The 24,130-nt window shown below is 35.5% G+C and overlaps 1 long non-coding RNA gene across 1 annotated transcript; it reads left to right on the plus strand.

Moving 5' to 3' along the window:
- Window positions 1-4,598: 4,598 nt before the first annotated feature.
- Window positions 4,599-11,396, plus strand: LOC145686293 (uncharacterized). The gene is made up of 2 exons (XR_014131580.1): window positions 4,599-4,751; window positions 11,065-11,396. It is a non-coding gene; the product is annotated as an uncharacterized LOC145686293 (long non-coding RNA).
- Window positions 11,397-24,130: the final 12,734 nt, after the last annotated feature.

Genomic DNA, 24,130 nt, shown 5'->3' on the forward strand with positions numbered 1-24,130 from the left:
TTAATAACCCGTTCATGGTCTTGGTTGGGGAGTTGTTTCTTAGACGCTGAAGAGTTTACTTCGAAACTACCGTGTGTGAAGTATTAAAAACTTCTCGAGTATAGAGAAGTATCCACCCAGAACAGTGTGAAGGGCGCTTCCCATGGAGTTCTGTGTATTATATACATGTACAGACATGTATCGGGCAACGATTGTGGACAGTGCTTATAACTATTAATTTTATAGTGAATATAATCAGTGCTGCAGAACAGTGAATTTCCAGAAACGTGTTAATCACGTCATGTCTCGGTTTTGTTAAATCAATCTTCGACAAGCTTTTCTGAACCATGGCTAGTTGGCTATGACCTAGTTAGCAGTTCCAAGCAGTAGGTATTCTGCGGACAAACTTTATCAATAATGCAGTGGCATTAATCGTCATTCCTATTATGGAATAGAATATCGTTGTCCCAATCTCTATCTGAGATTACTAGGCCTGTCAAGCTACTCGGCAGTGCCATCCTTGAAATTTTTAAAACAAGGATACTAGCAAGACATTTTAGTATTGCTACTAACACTGACATTCCTGAGGTCAGTAAACTAACCATAGTTGACCATCCAGTTGGTCCGTTTTTCAATAACAATTCGCTAACAGTGGAATGGTAATGTGGGAAACTACTTTTTGGAGTGATTCCATCATGGACATTGTGTCAGTCCCTACTTTAGAATAGACTACCAGTAAGTGGACATTAGGAATTCGAGTCACCAGGACACTGCATCGTATAGATATAATTATGAAATTTACCATATAAATTTTGTCTTTTTGTTATTTTTTTTATTTTTTATCCTCCTCTCTGAAAGAACTGTCAGAGACTCTGAACTTATAGTCATGAGGAGTGAAATTTTGTTAGGGTATCTGTTTAGCAGATAATTTTGAGAGATCAGGCAGACCTCTAGTGTCAATATCCATTCATATGCTATACCTATGTGGTGTGAAATTGTGTGTAAATTTCAAGTAGTGAGAGTGGAGCACCATAATAAGAAAATTCGTATAAAGTGCATTGTAAATATGAAAGTGTTGTGTGTTGCCTTCCATCATCTATGGTTTTCATGAGAAAGAATAAATCTCCATCTTCCAAAAGTATATTGAGGGTGTCTGTTTTCCTGTATGGTGAGTACCCGAATGCTAATCCTTATGCTTTTATTTCAGGAGTGAGAGTCAAGGAAGCATTCTCCTTACTCTAGTACATCTGACCACCTTCCTGAATGGGGCCCAGGAAGAAGTACGCCCAGAGAACATAAAGATACAGTTATGAGTGTAAAGAGTGGGTAACAGGCTGCTACCTGTTGGTTTTGAAATATATATATATATATTAACCTTATTGCATTCTTAAACTCTTTACAAGTAGCTGCAAGACCATAACTGTTGTCAAACTTACCTTGAGAATTTAGCTTTGTTTATTTTTGTTTTATGCTCTACCGACAATCAATTGTGGCAGTGGCGGCTTCAAACGGAGATCAGCATTATTGCTCCAAACAGGGATTTACTTATGCAAAGGCATTTAATTTGCATTTCTAGTAAATTACATTATAATTTGAATATCCCTAGCCACGCCAACATATATTATTTATCTTTATTGTGGTGGTGTTTTCTTTGGTATACATAGATTACCTCTATAGCTACCTGCACCTCACAATGGGATGTTAAAATGAAAGATTCCATTTGATCATTTACAACATTTAAAGTATTGTATTTCTTTTCACAACTTTAATGTTTTCAAAAGAATTCCCTATATTATTAGGTTAATATAACCTCTTTTTTAAACATGTTTATTGCCATACTTTTTTTTTTTTTTTTTTGTGGTGAACAAAATTTAAACTCATTGTGAACACCTCGTTAAACGGGGCTTTCCACACGGCAGGTATGTCTTCAAACTAATTATCCGTATTATGTAAGTTATAGCTGTTCTATTTTCTAGATCGGAGCTATTTTGGAAGCAAGTATTTTATTTATTTATGTTTGACCTAGTTTTTCTATTAAATGTCGAGCTAAGGGAAAGGTCGAATTTAAATATTATCACATGTTTCCGTAGAATTGCTGGACGTGCACAGGTAAAGAACTTCGTTTATTTGGCTACCTTTCTACACAGAATAATTACAATTATGCCGTTGACATAATAACACAAATTGAATATGGAGTACAAAGAGGAAAGGGTAATCTGATTCAACTTTCGTAGGAAATGTTTTTTTGATACCACTTTAGTATTATTGACAAAATTGCTTCTTCAGTTAGCGGAGGGAACCAACTTCTAGCTTTCAGTCTTACTAAGCGTAATTACCAGCTACCAGGATTACGTCGAAGATGAAATCACTCATTCAGTAACCGATCACCAAGTTCGCAGTAGGGATGGACATTTTGCAATCACTCGGCTTGACAGGACCTAAGACAAACGATCCTCAATTGGAGTCGCGTTCATTAATATCAGCAGCAGTCACGCTATCTAACATTCGCATTTGTTTTAACTTGGGCTCGTTATCCTCATTTGTGCTTGTGTTGACTAACCACATTACAAAATAAGAAAAAGAAAAATATCAAGTGAACTCGTGGCAAGATCCTTCCCGGAAAGCTTTTCGTTTTTCCAAAAAAAAAAAAAAAAAACAGTTATTTTTTAATTAAGGAAAGCATAATCTAAATCCATATTCTATTGTCTCTACTATCTCAAAATCGATCATAATATATATTCTCTTCCCCGGGACTATTTGTTTGCTAGCACACATTGTAAAGATCTAATCTATATATGATTTCTTAAAATATCTGTATGAATTATATTGGAAGAATATTGATTGACATATTTCACTAGACATTAGGACAATGAAGCCTAATTACTCAGTTCTTTTATTCATTTCACGTCGCTTGTTTACAAAAAACTTCATGGATGTTTACGGCTTTGTTTGTCTGTATATTCCCAAAAAAGCAAAACCTCAAGAATTACTTAATAAATGACCATCACTTTTGGCCAGAATATAGAGGATCAAAAATTATGAATCAAATTGGTTGATGGAGAAGATATTCAAACCATAAGTGGTGGAAAGCAACTATTTTAACGTTATCACTACAGAGCAAAAACGGCAGAATAATAAATAGCAATTAACGGTTTTCTGTAATCCGTTAAGTGTTCGAGGAATGTGTCTCGTTTCCATCCTTAACTCTCCACTAAAATCGGAAATGATAGAAATCAACAGTTCGGCTTTCAATTTTGAGCTACATGGAGCAAAAACAATCATAAATATCGAGAAGACTTTTTTTTCTCATTTGTATCGAATAAAGCATTCTAAGAATAGTCATTATGTTCTCTCTTAGTCGCGGTGCATGGAGTCTCTGGTTCTATCCCAGCTTTCGCCAAGTGAGCTGTGCGGTAGACAAACACCGTGTGCGTGTGTTTACTCGGGGTTCTCCTGTTTCCTCCCACTTTCTTCATTCCACCATTTCCCTCATTTATCATCATCATCGTCTCCTTTAGCCTAACTAGCATAACTAGCATAAACGTGGGAAGTAAAACCTAAAGATTTTACTTTATTTTTTCTCTCTTACGTCTTCTATTTCAACCAGGGTATTACCTCTTTCGGTTTTAACGTTCATTACTTTAAAGTAAAAGCGGTAATAGGTAGCATGAAGCGATAATCCTGCAATCAATTGAGCGTTCCAATAATATTAGGATTAGGACTTTGATCTTTAGGCTTTCGGCATTTATGGCCATGTTAAATCATGACGTATGAGGGATGACGTCCCTTGACGATCACACTACCCGAGGAAAGAGAAGGAAGAGAGGATTGGTAAGCGAAGGAAACGGCTGGAACCTGTATGTTAGGTCCCATCCCGGTATTTGCCTAGTGGGAATGACGAAAATCCAGGAAAACCTCACTCCCACTGATTGGCCTTTAAAAACTTATACACATTTTTCACCAAGTTTCCCCACCGGAATCGAACCCAGGACCGCTCGCACAAAAGGAGACAGAGTTAGCGACCGTTCCGAAAATATATCCCTTCTACTAAAATAAGAAGTAGCAGAAACGTATTGCCATTTCTAGTTTCAATATAATTGACAAAATATCAAGTCGTTAGTAAATCTTCAATAGAATAAGAAATCGGTTGCAATAACAACACGACGGTGGCAAGGGAACTTTCATTGTTGAGTAGGCTTAGTTAAGAAAAAATCAAACTTCAATTTTCACTTGTTAATGTGAAGCTATATTAACTCAGGCACTGTAACATGCTAATCTGTCCTTTTATTCTAGTTCTCTCATTTCAATAACCTCATGTGCTGTTTTGAACCAGAGAGGAAAGAAGTGTCCAGTTGATTCTTGATTTACTGGTTCAGCAGAACTCAAAATTATAACTAAATAAGTTATAGCTTACAATCAGGGGGCATATTAAGATATGTAGAAATAGACCATAGGTGACAACAAAAATAATATATTAATTTCTTATCACGACTACAGATTTACTATCAAACAAACAAGTAGAAAATATCTACACATTAGCAGGTTTCAAGAAATATTTGGATAAGTTAAAAAACGACCTATTTGGAAAGAACTTTAAATGAACCAATAACTAATGTGATAAGAAATAACGTCGTTAAGGAATATTTCCAGTCTGTTAAATGACATTTAAGTGCTGTTTCGAACATATATATAAGCAACATTTTCTGAGAAGAGAATATGTAAATTCATTTCTGGTTGAATTTGTCACTACTACAACCATGCAGTTCTATCTGGTAAGTACAGTTTACAAATCAACTAATATAATTTGACTTGAATTTCATGCGTCTTGCATTTTTTTTTTTTTTTTTTTTTTTTTGGGAAAAAAAGATCAAGTACATTTCAATCATGAATGTTCTTGTAAGCCTTATATCTGGAGAACTATATACAGTGTTACCAAACACAAATTGTCAGTTAACTCAGTATGATACGCTTCTTCCGTAAAAAATACCAAAACTCGATTTAGGGGACGTTCAAAAATTTTGAGGCACTTGATCCAGAAACTAATTATTGGCCAAGATCTCAATCCTTTGATTCATTTTTCCCTTAAAATTCTCGTTTCAATTGCAAAATGTTCAAGAAGTAAATCTCAATGTAACTACATTGTATTTTGCAATTTTTTTCTTTCAGTCTTTTTCGCATAAATGTGATAACAGTTCGGTAACCAAAACCTATACTGTCACAAAATCAATTTCGGATCAGCGCTTTCAGTTCTGTTTCTTCCTCTGTCTGTCACGGGTTCGAAACAGTTTTTATTAAATAATCTCTTTTGGTCCTGCACCCGGAAACATTTCGATTGAGGTTTCGAACTAGAGACCTAGTAGAACCAATTTACGCTTATATGTTCCTTTACCATGAACAAAATTTTATTAAATTCAATGACAAAGACTTAGTCATTTGTCACTGGACTGAGCCTTTCAGTTCCAACTTGTAGAAAAATACTCTTCTAATTCTACGTGCGTAAAGCTATTGAAATTTCCTGCTGATGTGTAACACAGAGGAAGGCTGGAGAGAAATGCGGAAGAGAGATCTGAGTGCATTATCTCTGTATCTCAGCCACAGCGTTGGAGAGGCTTTTCTCTCGAGTGGGGAGGACACTAGGCTTTGTTGCCCACAGTATTGAACAGTGACTCAAATATTCTGTCCTATAATCAGTTTATGAGCATCAAAATCATTCCGACCAAGAGGTCGTAATCATTGAGCACAATGGGTGCACTTTAGTGGCTCACTGGCTAGTGCACAGAATCCTTAATTTGACAAGTGGTAAGATTATTTACGTACCTCGAAAAAACAAATACGTGTAATGGTTCGGATCCCACTTTAGATTTCCCTAAACCTGGGTTGTCACTAAACAAGAATCTTGAAGCTGTCAGTAAAAAATCTTGTAACCCGATCTTTCTATTTAATGCTTACGCATTACAACTTCCTGAAAGCAAGAAAGAAATCTCCACTCATGCAGCACTGCAATCTAGTGGAGAAATACTGAACCTCCTCATTAAAAACGTGTATTTTAGCGCGTTTCCCCTCCCCATCAAAAGAATCCGTTGTTTCGGAAGCGGCGAAAATGGTTTTCTCTTTATATCTGCGGGAGGGTGATAGCAGGTAGCAAGCAAGACGACCTAGAAAGTTGCACGTTTTGACTCCTTGCAAGATGAAAAAAATTGTATGTCCATTTCAAGACTAAATTTACATGGAGAAATATGTTAGAGTTGCAATAAACTGACAACCCACTTTTAGACATCTTGTTTCGCACAGACTTGATGCTGTAAAGGAATGTATAACTCCAAAGAAACCACTATAACACCAAGAGATTACAAAGTAAAATGTAAAGATGCAATCAGATTACGATTTCTCGCCCTAATTTCTGATAATGTTTGCCAAATAGGTAATAAAACTTGAGAGAACAAATTATCATATAGATAAGACAGTATTATTACATTTATAATCGTTAACTACAAATATGAACTGACAAACTGAACAATGGAGATCACGAAGTGCATTCCTTTTTAGCCACTTCAGTATATACTGTACAAACGCCAGAAAATCCAACACGCTACATTTCTCCACACTGTTTTATTCGATAATACTACCTTTTTTTTACACGTTCAATTATTTCACAGTTCGTTTTGAATAGTAGCAGTTCGGATCGGGATATTAAACACGAATAAGGCACATATTAGCTTAGCTTCAATAATCTATTGCACTTTAGTGATTAGCAGTGATTAGCAGAAGAGAATTTTCAAACCATAAAAGCGATCTCCGTTTACCGCACACAAACCTGTGTCATACAAACAGAAAATGATTTGTTGATTTTGTACAGTGCAGATGCAAAGCAGTAGTCCAATCTCGTAAAATTTCTTTTTCAAAAACTATGGCTACAAGTGAAAATTTGAACACAGTTTTCTGTAAATTTAAAGCCTATTACTTTTCCTCTAATCAAAGAAAACTATTTACTTTTTCAATTTGTATTTAGAGCTATTGAAAGATAATTGTACAGGCCTTTGCAGCTTTCTGTACATATCAACATTTTTGTAGAGTAATCGAACAAGTTCTTCCTTCAGTCTTTCCTTTCAATTACTAGCCAATTGAGGAAGGAAAAATGTAGAAGTTACCGCTCAGTTTATCAATTTTTATTTCAGGATATTTTTTTCTCCAGTAAAAATGTCCGACGTATAATAGCCACAATAGCTTTAGTGATGTCCTCTCTCCTTCGTCACATATCAGATTACGAGTCACAAGAGGACTTGAAACCATGTTCCTGATCATTTTTAAGCCTTTTATTATGTAGGGCAGGGCTAGAAGCACAGAAACTAGCAAGATTTTTGAGGCAACACTTCCGACAAAGAAGATATATAAGACGTGGAAATGCAGCCTACCTGATATCCGAATCATATTAGTTCCGATGGGATTCGAAATGAGGCCCTCCACATGTAAGGCACGCACGTTAAACATATAAGCGCAGTTGACCTCTACTAGTTAAATTTTCTTAACTAATTGGGAATATTATGTCAAAAAAGATTGTAACGAAAGTTTTGTACGTGAAATAGTTTTGTACGTGAAATAATTTTGTGAGTGAAATAATTGCGTGCTACTTACTGAATTCACAAAACCTGCATCGTTTCTAACTAGTAGACTAGTCTGTGACACTAGCTCACATTATTCGGATTTCACGTTAAACAGTAATTTCACGTCTCATATAGCCTCAGAACTAGCAAGATACATGGAAATCAAAATAAAAAAAAAAAAAAAAAAAAAAAAAAATTTACAAGTATTTCTTAAAGTGTTCTAGAGAGGGAGCGCAATGACAAATACTATAAACCCCATGCCATATTTTGACGCGCTGGACGCGTTGCTTTTCACTTTTCACTTCCGTATTTTGGCGCGTGTCACGCGTTTCAATGTTTGAGGGGCTGTATCCCGCTTGCTGTCAATAGAAGGCAGAAGCTTACAGATTTCCTGTGGTTTGTGAATATCTGTTAGTTTAAGTAAGCGCCAGAATAGGCATAGATGTTTACAGCATTGCAAAAAAATTCCGAAAAAAGTCATATATGAAGGGGTTAACAACGTTTTGGTGAAGTCACACTCTTGTAAAATACAAATAACAATGCGTTCAGTTCTGATTATTTCTGAAGAAAACCATTAAAAATATAAGGCTACAGGTTCTTAAAAATATCAAAAAGTTCTATCATTATAGAAATATAAGCTCATACCTACGCTATAAATGTATTAACTTCATAATTTCTCAGAGAAGAGCATGAACTCGAGATGACAAAGGCGCCCCTTGTAGCTGAATACGGTACAACTTTGATAATGCGTATATAATGCGTGTATGATTCCCTTTTGACTATATAGTTAGCGTACAGTGTTTGATATAGAAGACTTGGGTGTGATCTCTGGAGAAAATCCTTGTCGTTTTGATCCCATATTAAGCTATAGATCTAGTCTCATATAGTCTCAGTGCAAAAAGAGACGCTCAATTCCAAAATAAACAGTGAAACAAACTTTGTAATATACATTTATCAACGTCACTCCAGGAGTTTGTATTCTCCTTTCTAGGGTGAACGCATATTACAATTGTTTTTCCCCTTTTTCATCAAAATAATCGGAAAAATCTACCGGTGTTGTATCCTTGATTGACTATCTAATATGTTTCATTTGCTATGTAGAAAGTAAAGGGTAGCTTCAACACGGGAAACACCTATAAGATTTTCAAATTGTGTTAAAGTAAAGAATCACACCAGGCGCACACCGAAATTTTTTTGTTGGAGGGATCGAAGCTTTTGGAAGGAGGAGGCAATACTACAAGCCACTTCGTCTACGTAGTATTGAACGGGCATTATTCTGTATCCAGAAAGGCGATAAGTAATTGAAAAATAATTCTACCTACATATTTTTTAAAAGTGATAGAACAACACTGATGAAAAGAGTATGTGATGTACGTAAAAACGTAGGTAAAATACGTAAATCTTGTAGTTTTTGGACTTTTCGTACAACCCTACGTAACATCCTGCAGCAAACGCATAACTGGAAACGTATATTTTATACGTACTTTCTATATAAGTGTTCCGAATAAAAATACTTTCCGTATGAAAGAAAGAACTGTATACGGGCGATTAAGATCTCACATAGAGATGGACGTACACCAGCTGACGTATGCAATATACGGAAGACTATTAGATGACAGACTTCTTGCAGTAGCATGATGTAACATTTAAGCGGGAACAGGGTACTACGTTGTACTATATAAATAAAGTGTGCCCCTTACGGAATTTGGTAGAAGACTAGGATTCCGTATATTTGTAGAATATACCGCTGTTCGGATAATGCATTTTTCTCAGTGTACATTGTTTTTGTATAAGAGAACGAATATAGATTAAATAAAAAATCAAATGTTCATCCTACATCAATCATTTCCCTGCTAAGCAAATACAGTTTCATTGACAAAATATACAAATGTATGTTGAGTTACGAAGTTTTAGGGGGGGGGGGATTTTGCACCCGGCAAACCGTAGATCGAACTCGAGTCGACTCAACGAATACGTTACTATGACTCTTTACTTAACATAAGGCTACTTAGATTAGGAAGGGAAAAAAAGAATATCTATATTTGAATTTAACTTGAAACGGCTGATAAATATTTTCTCTTGTTTTAGATAAATATGTATTTTACCTGCAAGTTTTATGAGTACGTAGATACAAAAGTAATTCCTTAAAACTTATTTGACGAACCTAAAGTAATCAAATATTATTTCCTGTAAGCGAGTAATGATGGTATTCTTCTGCGATAATAAAGGCTTTTTTGAATTTCTATTATAATTTGCATGTGCGTTTGAGTTTCAAATACACATAAGACCGCACTTTTGCTATCATCAGCATCAATTGTAATGCTAATGGACTTGCCCATAATCATAAATAATTTATTTACGATTCATTTTAAATAATCACAAATACTTCATAGGAGTCACGCAAAAAGAAAGGGACATTTCTACGTTCCCGATCGTTTCTTCTTTCCATATATTATTTTATCAGTCAAGAATGTATAGTATTATGGACCACTGTATTGATGTTTTGTGATGATTGATGTAGATGATTCTCATATTCTTTTCTGTCCGGTATAGCAACGCTGTTACAGCAATTTCAATCTAGTTGCTGAAGTTCTACATTTAGCAGAGTTCTTGAAGAAATGGCTCCCCTTCAAAAATATTACTCTTACTAATGGATACCAATCTAGATTCACAATCCTCATTGTTTTTATTGGGTCATCAGTTTGTTCTTTATGGCCATTGGGCTACAACTCTGGAATATATCATTCCTAAATTTAGTTTTCAGGTTCTCAAAACTCCATTTTACGGTATTATCCACAGTTAATGATTTCGTAAGTCGGTGTATCAATTCTTCCTCAGCAGAGATACTGAATATGCTAGGCTTAATCCCAAATCATAAGATATTTTTTTCTATTAACAAAATTTTTATCATGCAGTTAGTTGTGTGTGTGTCAACGGTGGATGAGTAGTCTTGTTGCAGCCACATTGATGCTCCGAATATTATTTGAATAACGTATGTGGAAGTGTGAATGATATTATATTTACTAATAAGATTAATACAACTTTTATTAACAATAATACTTTGCATTATCCATTTGAATGTACTAATACAACATTGCTCCGGATGAGAGGAACAAATACTTGTACCATAGTTGATTTTTCTGCTGGTATTTACTGAATTTTTCAATATTTTGAAAATCATTCTGACTGAAAATATTTTATTATCTGTTACATGTCTGTTTTATATAGGAAAGTGGTCTTCAATGTGTATCCTTGTATTACAACAAAATTAAAAGTCTGTACAAAATTGATTACACAAAATGCGAAAGTATTATGTGAAAGATGGACACAGGTAGTGTTAAAATTAATTATCTCAAATGAAAATGTTTGGATGAGATATTTCACACACACACACACACAATCATCTACTCTAAGCATAGTGCAAGGGAGATTCTAAAATGTTTTTTGCCTTCAAGTTATAATTAATTTTGTGTTTTTGTTTTAGATTTTGCTGATAATAGCACTATTCGCTTTAAGTGCTGTGACTGCATACGGTGGATATGGAGGATATGGAGGATATGGAGGATATGGAGGATATGGCCGCAGATATGGATATGGTGGATATGGTGGTGGATATGGATACGGACGTCAGTACTTTCCGTTTTGAGTCTTGCGTTAATATCACTAAAAACCATTTAGTTTGAAGTAAATTGCCAACAAAGAGAGATGGTTCTTTTAAAATTCTTTAAACAAGGAATACATTAGTGCTTCCTTCCTAAATGTCTCTTATATTTTAGAAAGGCCAGAAAATAAAATAACATTTTAGTACAAAATAAAGTTGTTTCTGTATGTGTTCAATACCCTATATGTAATTACATCGTGACCGCCATATCATAGTCACTAACGCCTTTGCCTTTCCTGAGTTCATTTCCGGAGGGGGGGACTAAAACAACTTTTTCAGGCCAGCGATTCTGAATGAGTAAGGTTTTTTTCCTGTGCATGTCTCATTCATAGAATGCAAAATATCGGATAGTTTCTAACACATTGGTCTCAGATTGCTTTCTTCCTTCCTCATTCCTTTCTTTCTTTCACCCCGGGTTCGATTCCCGGTGGGAGCTCATGTATGTGATTCGGATTCCACGTTAATCAGTAGGTCCACGTCTCATATAGCCTCGCTGCTGAACGGGACGCTAAACTACAATCAACTCAACTTTCTTTCTTTCCCTTCCCCCAATGGTGCCAACCTGAAACTTAAAAAAAATCCCATGTTTACAGGCAGAAATTCCCCATTTTGCTCTTGAATTTCCCACGTTACACTGATTACAAAAAATAAAAAAGAAACTTATAAAATATGGAAAATGAATCTACTCTGTAACATTAATTTTCTTCAGTATCAGTTATTAGTTAGTTATATATTCGTACGCCTGGATCTACATTTAGGAATAGTTTTAAGAAAAGAATTTTTCCTTATTTCAAAGGAAGAATAGAAAATGTTGATGAAAACAAATATAGGCTATTTTGTTGTCAGAATTTAGTGTCCCCATCACATCTTTAAGCCATCATCTTCTACTTAACCTAATTATAATAGAAAAACTTTATTCTTTAGTGAAGAATCTTCAGTCATTTCATGTGGAACGTGTCCGAAGTTGATTGTTTCGTTTACTTTTTTTTTTACTTTCTTCCGTTGGTTCTTTTCTTTTTCTTCTTTTTTCTTTCTAAATTCCAGAGCACAATTGAAGTGCTTAGAGGATAAATGTGTATGTTATATTTTTTGAAACTTTTCATTCTGGCGATTCATGAACGTGTTATAAGTTAATCATGCTACGTAACACATTATTTGGTTAGTCCTTGTCTGAGTGCATATATTTAGAAACGAGGAACGCGGTATGTGAAGTTGTGGATTTTCCCGTCATATTCAATTTGTTCAATAACACCTTTATACTCTAAACGCTTGAATTTCCTTGCTAGTTTCTTTTTCTTTCTTTTTCTTTAAGTTACCAAATCAATAAACTGCACTTTCGTACTAGCATGCATTTTTCGGCGACAAAATTCGATAATCAAAACCTGTTTCAAGCTTATTGAACACTCAGTTTACTTCCTGCCCACAGAGAATTTTGTTGGTGTTGATGAAGCAATAGAAAGTCCCACATACGCTGCCAATTTCGAAAAAAATCCCATTATCCCATTTCGAGAATTTGACGAAAAAAATTACACAAAATAGGATTTTCTCCATAGGACAGGTTGGCATCACTGCTTTCCCCGGTATCCCTCACTCCTGATAGGTTTCAGGCCAGCAGCCAGCCCAAAAATGTAGTGGAAGGCGATCCAACCTTATTATTGTTCATCACCATATTATAGTCAGTTATAGTTCATGTTATAGTTCATTTGCAAGCCTGCCCATAAAATTTTAGGAGGCCCGGCCCCTCTAAAGCCCTCGAATACGGACCTGATTGGCTTAACACTACAGGTGGCGGTAATCCCCAGAAATATGTATAAATGAATATGCTTAAAATGAGTATAGGGACTGAGTATGAGTATAGTATGAGTTGACTAGGGAAATAACGTTGGTGTATGAGTATATGTAACAGTATGCAAAAAACAATGTTTCTAGCTATGTTTAAGAAAGAAAGAAAGCATAAACATGCAAAAAAAGTATAAAATACGTATATTGATTGACGAAGCAGATAGATTACGTTTTGTTATAAATTGTGCTTTGTTGTAGGTGTCGACTGGCAACAACTAATCAAAATTGCCTTTGAATTATTATTGAAGACTTAAATAAAATATATCATAGCAAGTCGAGGATTATAGGCCATTTGAACGTTTTAAAGTTAGTTTTTAAATTTTAAAATTTAGCAGCAACACATTGGTTGGGCAACATTCAGTTAATCAACAGAACAGAATGAGTGACATGAACTACAACGAAATTCAAAAGTCGCATCTATCCAAATTCAACTGTATCCTCGTCTCCAAAAGTGCCTTTACATCGCCGTGACGGGTATATGACCGCGCAGTACTCTAAGGAAGGGATGGTTGCATAATATATTTTGATTAATTTTGCAGACTTTTTATTTTGACTAGGGAAATAACGTTGGTATAGGCAGTAAAGGCACAGATTTGAAGCATCAGTGCATTGTAGTCTCTGAAAAGATTCGTTTTTCAATTTATTGCCTTATATGCTAAGTTAAACTTCACAACATCTGTCACTGATAGCGTAGATCATTTTACTTTTTAAAATTGCCTCTGTAGCCTATTTGTCCAAAATTAATCTTCAGACACGATGTAGAAAGAAGAGAAAGAATGAGATACATCTGTAAGATTTATGTAATTCGCTAGGGGACTATAGAGACCAACTGAGCTAATTACTGTTACTAGGAATTTACTACGACATGTTCGCAGAACACTTTTCTAACTCCTAAATGTATGCGTGAATTATTTCATTCACCTCACTGTAATTATTTGAGAATGGAAACTGATTACGCTGAACGTGAATACGTAAAGCAAGGGCTGTAATAAATGTAAATAAGATTCTCATTATTATATAAAACACAGAAGTATTTATTCCGTGTATAAAACAATATAATACAGTAACTAAGCAACATCATAATCACTAACGTCGGCGGGATTTTTTCCAATGGGGGGGGGCGCAAAATACCGATATAGAAGTTTTCGTTTTATTCCCTATATATTTAGTTAAAAGTCATAACATTTATCATTGATAGCGTATATAGTCTTTCGCCGCCATAGCGTAATAGTCAGAACATTCATCTCCAGACGTGATGTCGGGAGAATATATATATATATATGAACAATGATGTAGCTAATTTTACTGCGCCATGGATCGATTGATCATCGATTTACTCATACTTCCCCAGGCCCCATGCCCCAGGTATTTCAGCTGCTGCGTTATATATATAGTTCCATGTCAGAAGGGCCCCAGACAAAAGGGCAAAGACAGAAAGGCCCGAGTCAAAACGAGCCCGGTCAAGAGCGCCTCTAGTTAAAAGGGTCTTGTGTCTAACGGGCCCAGGTCGAAAGGAGCCCGACTACAAAGTGCCCGAATCAAAACGGCCCCACGTCAAAAGAACCCGGGTGAAAAATTCTCCGCAACAAAAGGGACCGAATCAAAACTCCCCTGATAAAAAGGGCCCGAGTCAAAAGGGACCCCGCTACAAAAGGGCTCAAGTCAAAACGGCCCCGCAACAAAAGCGCTCGGGTCAAAGAGGACCGAATCAAAACGCCCCGCATAAAAAGGGCTCGGGTCCAAAGGGTCCCGAGACAAAAGGACCCGAGTCAAAAGGCCCTGCGTCAAACGGGTCCGGGTCAAAAAGGCCCCGTTACAAAAGGTCCCAAGTAAAACGGCCTCGCGTCGAAAGGGCCCGGATCAAAAGGTCTCCGCAACAAAAGAGCCCGTGTCAAAAGGCAGAATCAAAGTGCCCTTTATCAAAAGGGCCCGGATCAAAAGGCTCCGCAAAAAAGGCCCGAGAATCGTTTAACACAACGCAAAAAAATGCGATTTAGGTAGCGATAATAAACATAACAATTGTAATTACAGTTTGCATTTTTGCGTTACGTTACTATACTAAGAATTTTTGCAAAGACTGGTACGGAATGACAACCAACGTCAGTAACAGAGGCGACTCTGCTAATGTATGCGCAAATGTATGATGGAATTTCATTTACGGTGGAAAACATTAACAGTCTCAAAAAAAAAGTTCAACAAAACACATCAAAAACTTTTTGTTCATTGTTATGCATATTTCGATTATTATTATTATTATTATTATTACTTTCATTATTATCATTAATAATAATAATAATATACAAGGTCAGTGGTAGCCTACGCCTTCAAACCAGTATACGCCACTGCTCAAAACTATGAACTCTAACATCGGTCGTCTTTCGATCACCTTATGTTACTCTCTCCCACTCTCCCAAGGTGTGCAATGGTGTCTTACTGCTTACCCCAAAGGATGAAAAGAAAATATTTTCGCAAACACAGCCAGGGGCAGAGAGGGAGTGACACAGAAAGCACACAGCTTGCTGTATAGCTGCAAGATACCCATGGGTAATTATAGTTGCCCTCTTGTTACAAGGCGTTAAGTTAAGGCGTAACTATCGAGGTCAGTTCCGGCAGTTGAACACGAGTTGACTGTTAGAAAACAACAGCAGCATACAACTAGTCACTTCTGTTTACTTTTCACGAATATTTTTCACCTTCATGCGTACAGGTCTCGTATTGCGTAAATTTAAATGACATGCTGTGTCAAGTATATATTCCCAAAAAGATATGAGTACTCAGAAGGCAAAAACATGTAGCTATTTTTGTTTTCCTTTTTCTATTAGCCAGTGGAAGTGTGTATGTTTGTTTCAACGTCCTTCTTGTAGTTTTCTTAGAATTCACTTCCTCTTTTTAGTTGAACTTTTGCCTATAAATACCACCGCGACAAGTCGTGGTTCCTATGATAGTGGCGTATTTTTTCCCGGAGAAATTACGGAAATAATAAAGAATGTAGACTCTGATGCTTTTGAAAGGGCGATGAATGTAGTTTGTAGGAAAATTCTACCATCAGTTTATGTGACACACATACTTCTTTTCATATAGCCTCTCTGCTGAACGGGACGTCAAACTCAAAATCAAAACTCAACACATACTCTTTCTATTTAAAAATATTGTGTGGTATGCGGAACAATACGCAGAATTCAAGATGGCTGCCATGATGTACACTAAATCATATAACGCAGTTTATACACTAATGCCAAATTGTAACATTTGCTTTTCCTCCGTCTATGCTTCTCTTTGTTACTGCCATATCATGATACATTTTTCTATTAGATACATATGTCAAATATAGCCCACTCTGTCTCAAACAGATGATGTGTCAAACATGAGTTCACATTCTCATTTGTGCTAATATTCAAGCCTAAGTTGAAGTGTAAAATCATAACCTTTTACATTTAAAATAATAGTGTGTGATATGCAATATGGCGGAATTCAAGATGCCTGCCATGGTGACCACACTCCAAATCAGTGCAGTTTTTGCAATAATACCATTTGTAACATTTATTTTTCCTCCGTCCAGGCATGTCGTTATTATTGTTCTGTCCCAATACGTTTCACTAACCCTGTATACAGATCCCCATATGTCTTCTCACAGCAAAATTAAACTAATCTTTCCCACAGAATATTTTTCATATTATACTTTGATCCAGGGATAAAAATGGAATTTCAGAAGTAAGGGGAAAGTCAACAATAGACAAAGTTTGATTGGGCTATATCACGAGAATACAAACTCAGAAAGACGGAAGTCAGGGTAATGTCGTAAAATTTCCGGAAATTTTGAACAGGATGGTAAAAAATCGTTTTTTACCTGTTTCTTTCCGGAAAAATTAGTACAATAGGGAAAATAACAAAAATCTTTGTATTAGGTTAGTTTTACAAGTAATGGAACAGTTTTTTTAGAACGCGTGTAAAATATAAATTGAGAAATTTCAAAATTGTGAATATTTAAAAAGAAATAAGCCGCAGTGGCTCAGTGGTAGAGCGTTCACCTCTGGTGCTAGGGGTCCCGGATTCGATTCCAATCCTCGCCAAGTGAACTTTGTGATGGACAAACACCGTGTGCGTGGGCTTTCTCGGAGTTTTCCCGTTTCCTCCCACTTTCTTCATTCCACCATTTCATTCATTACTCATCATCACCGTCTCCTTTAGTCTAACCGGCATAATCGTGAAACGTAAAACTCAAAGATTTCATTTCATTTTTTTTACACTGAACAAGAAAAGCACAATGTTCTCCAGCGCCATTGTCATTGCAGACTACACGCACTGAGCAATACAAGAAGTTACCAGCTATGGCGCAACTAGTTAGGTATGGGAAATTCCCAGATTTCCGAACCCGCAGAGAAGAAGGGCAAACTCCTCATAGCAGCGATAAATCCAGCGAAGTAAGTCGCTCATAGTAGTAATGCAACCGAGTTTGTAAAAGTAATTATTAGTATCACGAACTGCAAAATTTTGGAACCTTTAATATAAATATAGAACAAAATATCTGAATTCCTAAATGTCGCTAGATTTGTCAAGGCGCTAAATAAAAAATTTTGTCGTTAGACTCTTCCAAAAGTCGATAGTTCTAGCGACAAAGTCGCTTAATTAGCAACACTGCTGGAGATTTCCTTAGCTAACTATGGGTCAGCCGGGAAACTCCCGATTTTCACTCGTAACATTGGGACCAGAATCATGGCTAAAAATATCGATGAGTCTTCCTCGTGGAACGAACGCTGAGCGATTTTCTTTCTTTTTTTTACCATATAAGGGAGTTCTGGGCGATTTGGTTGAAGCCAAGAGCACCAACACATAGACTTAACATACCAAACCGATGAGAGAAGGCTTCGAGATTTTTCCTTCATGTACGAGGCTTGGTCAATTAACTTCAAAATTAACGTTGTCTTTTCCATTTTGCTTAAATGCGATAAATGGTCTTGGGGTCGGTGATAATTCGTAATTATGCATTAGGTTAAATAGTTATATTTTCACTTGAAAGAAATTAATGTCGAGATCATTATTGTTAACAGACATGAAACCAAGCTATAAATGCACTTTTGACTCCAGTGCCAGATTACTTTAGTAAAATCAATAAATAATAATTGAAAACGTTGGGCAACGCATTAAAGCACTTATGGCACTTGGATATATTCAAGTTTGGGGCCCAGTGGCAAAGACATTTGGTTACGATTGGATTTGAGTTTAGCGTCCGTGCCAGTTGCAGGACTATATGAGACATGGACTTACAGCTTAAGGTGGGATCCGAACCACATGAGCTACCAGGAACCCAACCCGGGTCTTCCGTGCCAAAGACGCATGTGCTAACTATATAGCCACGAAATAACTCTGCATTAGGTTACGACTTTGGTCCATGGTTGTGTGCTTGCCTCCAGGACAAATCCGAGCTGTGGCTCGGATTTCACTGTAGAAAATAGTACCGTCTCATATTGCCTCCGAGCTGAGAAAAGTTGAATCCAATCAAGCAACTAATTGAAAATGCATAGATCAAAGACCATGTTTCATGCAAATTTCATTGCGTATTATTTTATGTATTATTTAATCCATAGACATATTTGACTTATAAATTATACTTTTCTAAAAGCCTGTTCTACTTCTTGGTTGTATCTAGATCAATTGGAGTACAATAGAAAATGACAGCAAAGATGAAATTGTAACACATCGATGTGTCATATTACAATTTCAATCACTTTGTGATATCGAGCAAATATTAAAATACACTAAACGTTTTAACTAATAATAATTAATAATCACTGTATAAACATATTTATTCCTTTCTGTAACCATGCATCCAATTTACAGCCTTTCTTATACTTTCTGTCAGTTTAATGAGGCTACTGTCATCAGGGACTTACACAAGAATTTATTTCGGGAGGTCCAAACTCTTCGAGGCTCCAAATTCAATATGACGATAAATTGAGACAAATTTTAACATAAACTTATCCCTGAAATTAGGCTAAATTTGCAGAAAAGTCGGGTTTTCAGGGGCTCCAAACTCCAGGATCCACCTCCTGTATAAATTCCTGATATTAATCTTAAGTAGATAAGTTATCATTTGGGGGATTTAGTGCAACAGTGGTCTAACCCGCAATTTTTAAACTGGAGAAAAATCAACTTAAAGTTAAACATATGTGGTTGTTTGTATATACAATATACCAAAAGCAAGCACAAGTGGTTGAATGTCATACATTGTACATACATACATATATTGTATATACAAAAACCACATGTGTTTAACTTGATTTTTCTGCATTTTAAAAAAATGTGGGTTAGACCACTGTTGCGCTCAACCCCTCAATTGCTTTGAAGTTTTTCAAAGAATTATAAACCTCTCTTCATGATTAAAATTATATGAACTTTACTCTTTAATGCAGTTGAGCAAGGTCGCTGCAGTTCGAGGAACTATTAAGTGAGGGACAATAGCCTTGCACATTAAAATACTTTTGCATATAAATAATATTCCGATATCTAACGATATATGTAACTTAAGCATGACACGTTGTATCATTTTCTCTTTCAAATTTCCCTATATAGCGATAATCTGCACAAGATTTAAGATTTTCTTCCTCCAGACAAATGTCATTTATAATACACAGTGTGGCATGGAATTTCAGGTTTGCCATACACCAGTGCACTTGAAAAGGCAACACTTTATCAGCATCATTTGTACCTCTAGTGTTTAGTTTATAACTCTATGGTTTTTTATCTAATAGTTTTCAATTCTTTGTAATTAATCTTGTAAACTCTTCATTTTGCTGGAATATAAGGATACACTTGAAGCCCATTTTCTAATATGAAACAGACAATATAATTGGTGATGAAATTCTTTTAGTAACAATAATCACAATTTTAAAAAATTGAGTAAGCATTCACAGGAAAATTAGATGTAATGCAAATGTTAGGCCTTCTCATGCGAAGCTGTTAGACTGCTGCATTCAAATATCTAGCGTAGATAATGTATTGTTAATAAAAGTTGTGTTGATCCCTTTTGTCAATGTAATGTAAGTCAAATTTCCGCAAACTTTAGGCAAAGGAAATAGTTGCATATTCGAAGCACAGTACGGCTGTGATTAGGGAACTCATCCGTCGCATGACACACGTACAACTTGCTACATGAGAAAATTTGTGGTACTGGCAAAAAGTCTGATGATTTGAGGCCAAGCCTTGCAACTGTCTCTGCTGAGGAAGAATCCATATCCGCTCTTACAAAATCACCAACTATATAGTATTAGCTGACAAGAAATGTTATCCAACTGTAAAATAGTGTTGAGAGAATATGAAATCGAAATTTAGGAATGATATAGCCGATTCAAAAGTTGTGTCTTTATCGGCATAAAAAACGAAGTTACGACCCAATAAAGAAATTAAGGATTGTGAATGTAGACCAGTATCCATCAGTGATAAGAATGTGTTTAAGGAAAGCACTGTTTCTTCATGCAACCCGCTGTAACAGTGCTTTCTTCACTATTACAGTACTCGTAACAGCCTCGTTGCTGTAGCAGCGTTGCCATACTGGACAGGAAAGGGGTATCTGCAGAATTTTTATTTCTTAAATCGCGCTTTGAATACTAGGCAACAGTACACTGGTCTATAATCTCGTACACTCTTGACAGATAAAGCCATTCAAGTGAAAGAAAATGATAGAATGTGTAGAAGTATCTCTTTCCTTTGCATGACTCCAGTGAAATGTTGTATTTATTTAAAATGAATCGTAAATAGATGGTTATTACAAAAGTTCTAAGCCTGCCTATAAATGAAGCAGTAGAGAATTTATAGATCGGGTTCCTTTTCAGCATAGTCTCCTGAAAAGTCAACACATTTTGCCCATTGATGTTCCAGTGCTTTAATACCGCTGGTAAAAAAAAATGATTTCTCGATTTAAAATTTCATCTATAGCATGCATGACATGATCATCAGGGTCGAAATGAGTACCTTCCAACTTTGTTTCAGGTTTGGAAAGAGACGAAAGTCAGAATACTCCCCAGTCGCTGTTCGACCCTTTTGAAGATAATTACTCGCTGAGAAAAACAATACGTTTATTGAAAAAAACTATTAATTATTATTATTAATTTTTACTTTTACCAATAATTTTTGCACTAAACTATTTTGCTCAGCAAGTAGTTTAAATCAAATTTAAATTATACATGTTCTTGGTATAATTTTTGGTATGATGTCCTGAGCCGTCCAGCTTGTGTGTCTTTCGGAGTTTCGAAGAATATTGCTCCTGGAAGAGAGAGGTTACCTATGTCTATATAAGTAGTACTAATTGTTTATACTACTTTTATTTTCCTTACTTTATATTATAATTTCATAATTATATTTTAAAATATATCATTTTATATTAACGTAATTATGTTACATCGGTATATCTAACACAATTATAAATCTGATAATATTAATGTCATACATTTGAAATCCAAAGCAGTTAATTAGTAAAAATTCCATGTAGTTATATATTGTTTTTTTTTTTTCTTTTTGTAAATAAATTCAAATTCAGTTCAATTTAACCAAAAACCTGAATACTTACACCTATTACAATCTTTTTTACATAGTCTTCTCAGTTAGGAGGCAAAATTTAGCATTTAGAGCTCGCTTATGGCAATGTGATTGGTGTATGCATCTTCTCTGCAAAAGTCTTCTCTTCAACTCGCGGTGGGAGTCCATGTGGTTCGCAACCCAACCAACTATTCAATTAGATTTTACCGTAGTCTTGTTGGCAGAATCTCTCGGCAGTTGTATGCTATGGCTGGTCTACAAGCTTATTTTGACCTGGCAGCAACTTGTGATAAGGTTGCAGAACTTATGATGACGGATACTGATCCAGACAATGATAACATATTTAAGTACCGGTATATCAATTTATCTTGAAATTCATGTAAGCAAAAAATTAGAATTTATTAAGATTGTCCAAAAACTTTATTACCAATGTCAATGAAGATTGCTATGTTTCCAACCCAGTAGAAACATATTCTCATTTAAAATGAAATTAAACAGTTCAGTTTAACGTCCTACGTTTACGCCTGTTAGGCTAAGGAAGACGGATGATTAAGACAAGTGAATGATGTTGGTTTCATGAAAATGCGGGGAACTCGAGTACCCTAGAAAACCCGTAGCACAATGCTGTCCACCACAGGCTTACTTGGCAGGGGATCAAACCACTAATCCTAAACACCAGAGCCAAATGTTCTGCCACTGAACTGCAGTGCCAATTATATGACATTTTCGTTAAACCACTAGTTCCGAATCGATATAACTCGCAGTCCACTAAGGTGTGTAGCGAAATGTGAGAATTTATAAAAATCGTGGTGCATTTAATATTCTACTTAGTTAAAAACAATTTTGTGATCCACTGTACCACACGCCTCCAGCAGCAGCAACAATACTGAGAACTAAATAGAGTCACCAGTGGCGTACTTAGGGGGGCTTCCGGGCTTAATCTTACTTACTATAGTAAAGTATATGAAATATCATGCAGAATTTTCACATTTTCAGATAAAGCCCTCCCGAAACAAAATCGTAAATACGCCACTGAGAGTCATTAATTTATATATATAGAAACTTATAGTACTATTAATAATAAATTAGTATGTCGTAATGTCGAAGGCCTTCAGAAAAGTGTGTTTTCAACCAAAAAAGATAGGGAACGCTACGTTAGATTATTACATGTCAAAGATATCACATGTCTGAACAAAATGTGTTTGTTCTGTTTTAAAAAACATTGCAAACATTGTGAGAGAAACGAGATTACATATGACTTAACATAGACAAACATAATGTTTCATTTAAAAAAAATGATTGCAGTCATCGCACGTGCCATGGAGTATTCAACATCGGACACGAAACCGAGGAATAATCATTTCCTCCTACAGTGTTCAATGGAAGGGAAAATATGTTAACAGTGGTTTAGGATTTTTGGAACAGATAAAATCTTTTAAATAATAATAATATTATTATTATTATTAATAATAATAATAATAATAATAATAATAATAATAATAATAATAATAATAATAATAATAATAATAATAATAATAAACGACTTCAATAAAAGCACCAAAAACTAGAAAATAATAAAAGCGCTCAAAAGCAGAACATAATTCAGTACTCTTATATATATATATAACGTTTGAAGTCTGTGGAAATACAAACAAAGTAACACCTAGTATAAAATTAGTTTGGGCGATCATATTATGAGGCATTAATTTCTTTGGCTTTGCATAAACTTCGTTTCTTTTTTTATATAGATAATATTAATTAAATATGATCTGCTTTTAACCGCGTTATTATTATTTTCTGCTTTTAGCGCTTTTATTATTTTATGTTTTAGCGCTTTTGTTATATCCTGTTTTAGCACTTTTATTATTTTCTGTTTTAGCGCTTTTATTGAAGCCGGTTAATATTGTTTCTTTAAAATGATTATATTTTCTGATTTTTCGTACGGTTTTCAAGCCAGTTATTTCTCTTTCAATTGTATTTACCTTTTCCACATTTTCATTATCCTATTACTTACTTTGATACCTAAACTAAAGGGAGGGCACTAAGTTGCTGTAAAGTGGGTCAGCCTGTGATATATACTATCGTTCTATGCTTTACGGAATTATAAGTGAATCTTTATATTTTACGTCCCACGGATATGCCGGGTAGAGTAAAGGAGACTGTGATGTTGAGAATGAATGAAGAGGTGGAATGAAGAAAATGGTAGGAAACAGGATAACTCCGATAAAACCAAAGCATACGGTGTTTGTCCAGCACAAAGTCTACTTGTCACGGGCCGGGATTGAACCATCCCTACTAATAGAGGTGAATGCGGACACTATATATGTAAACTTAAACACGACATTAAAACTATCATCTGTTAAGGAGTTTCATGGTCCAACAATCTACTAATAACATCGGTGTAATAGAGCTCCTTCGTGGCTAAGCGGTTAGCGTACCTGCTTTTGGCATGGGAGAGCCGGCTTCGATTCCCAGTGGGAGCTCATGTGGTTCGGATTTCACGTTAATCAGTAGG

Source organism: Thermobia domestica, chromosome 1 (assembly GCF_964235325.1).
Source record: "Thermobia domestica chromosome 1, izTheDome1.hap1.1, whole genome shotgun sequence".
Classification (NCBI taxonomy): Eukaryota; Metazoa; Arthropoda; class Insecta; order Zygentoma; family Lepismatidae; genus Thermobia; species Thermobia domestica.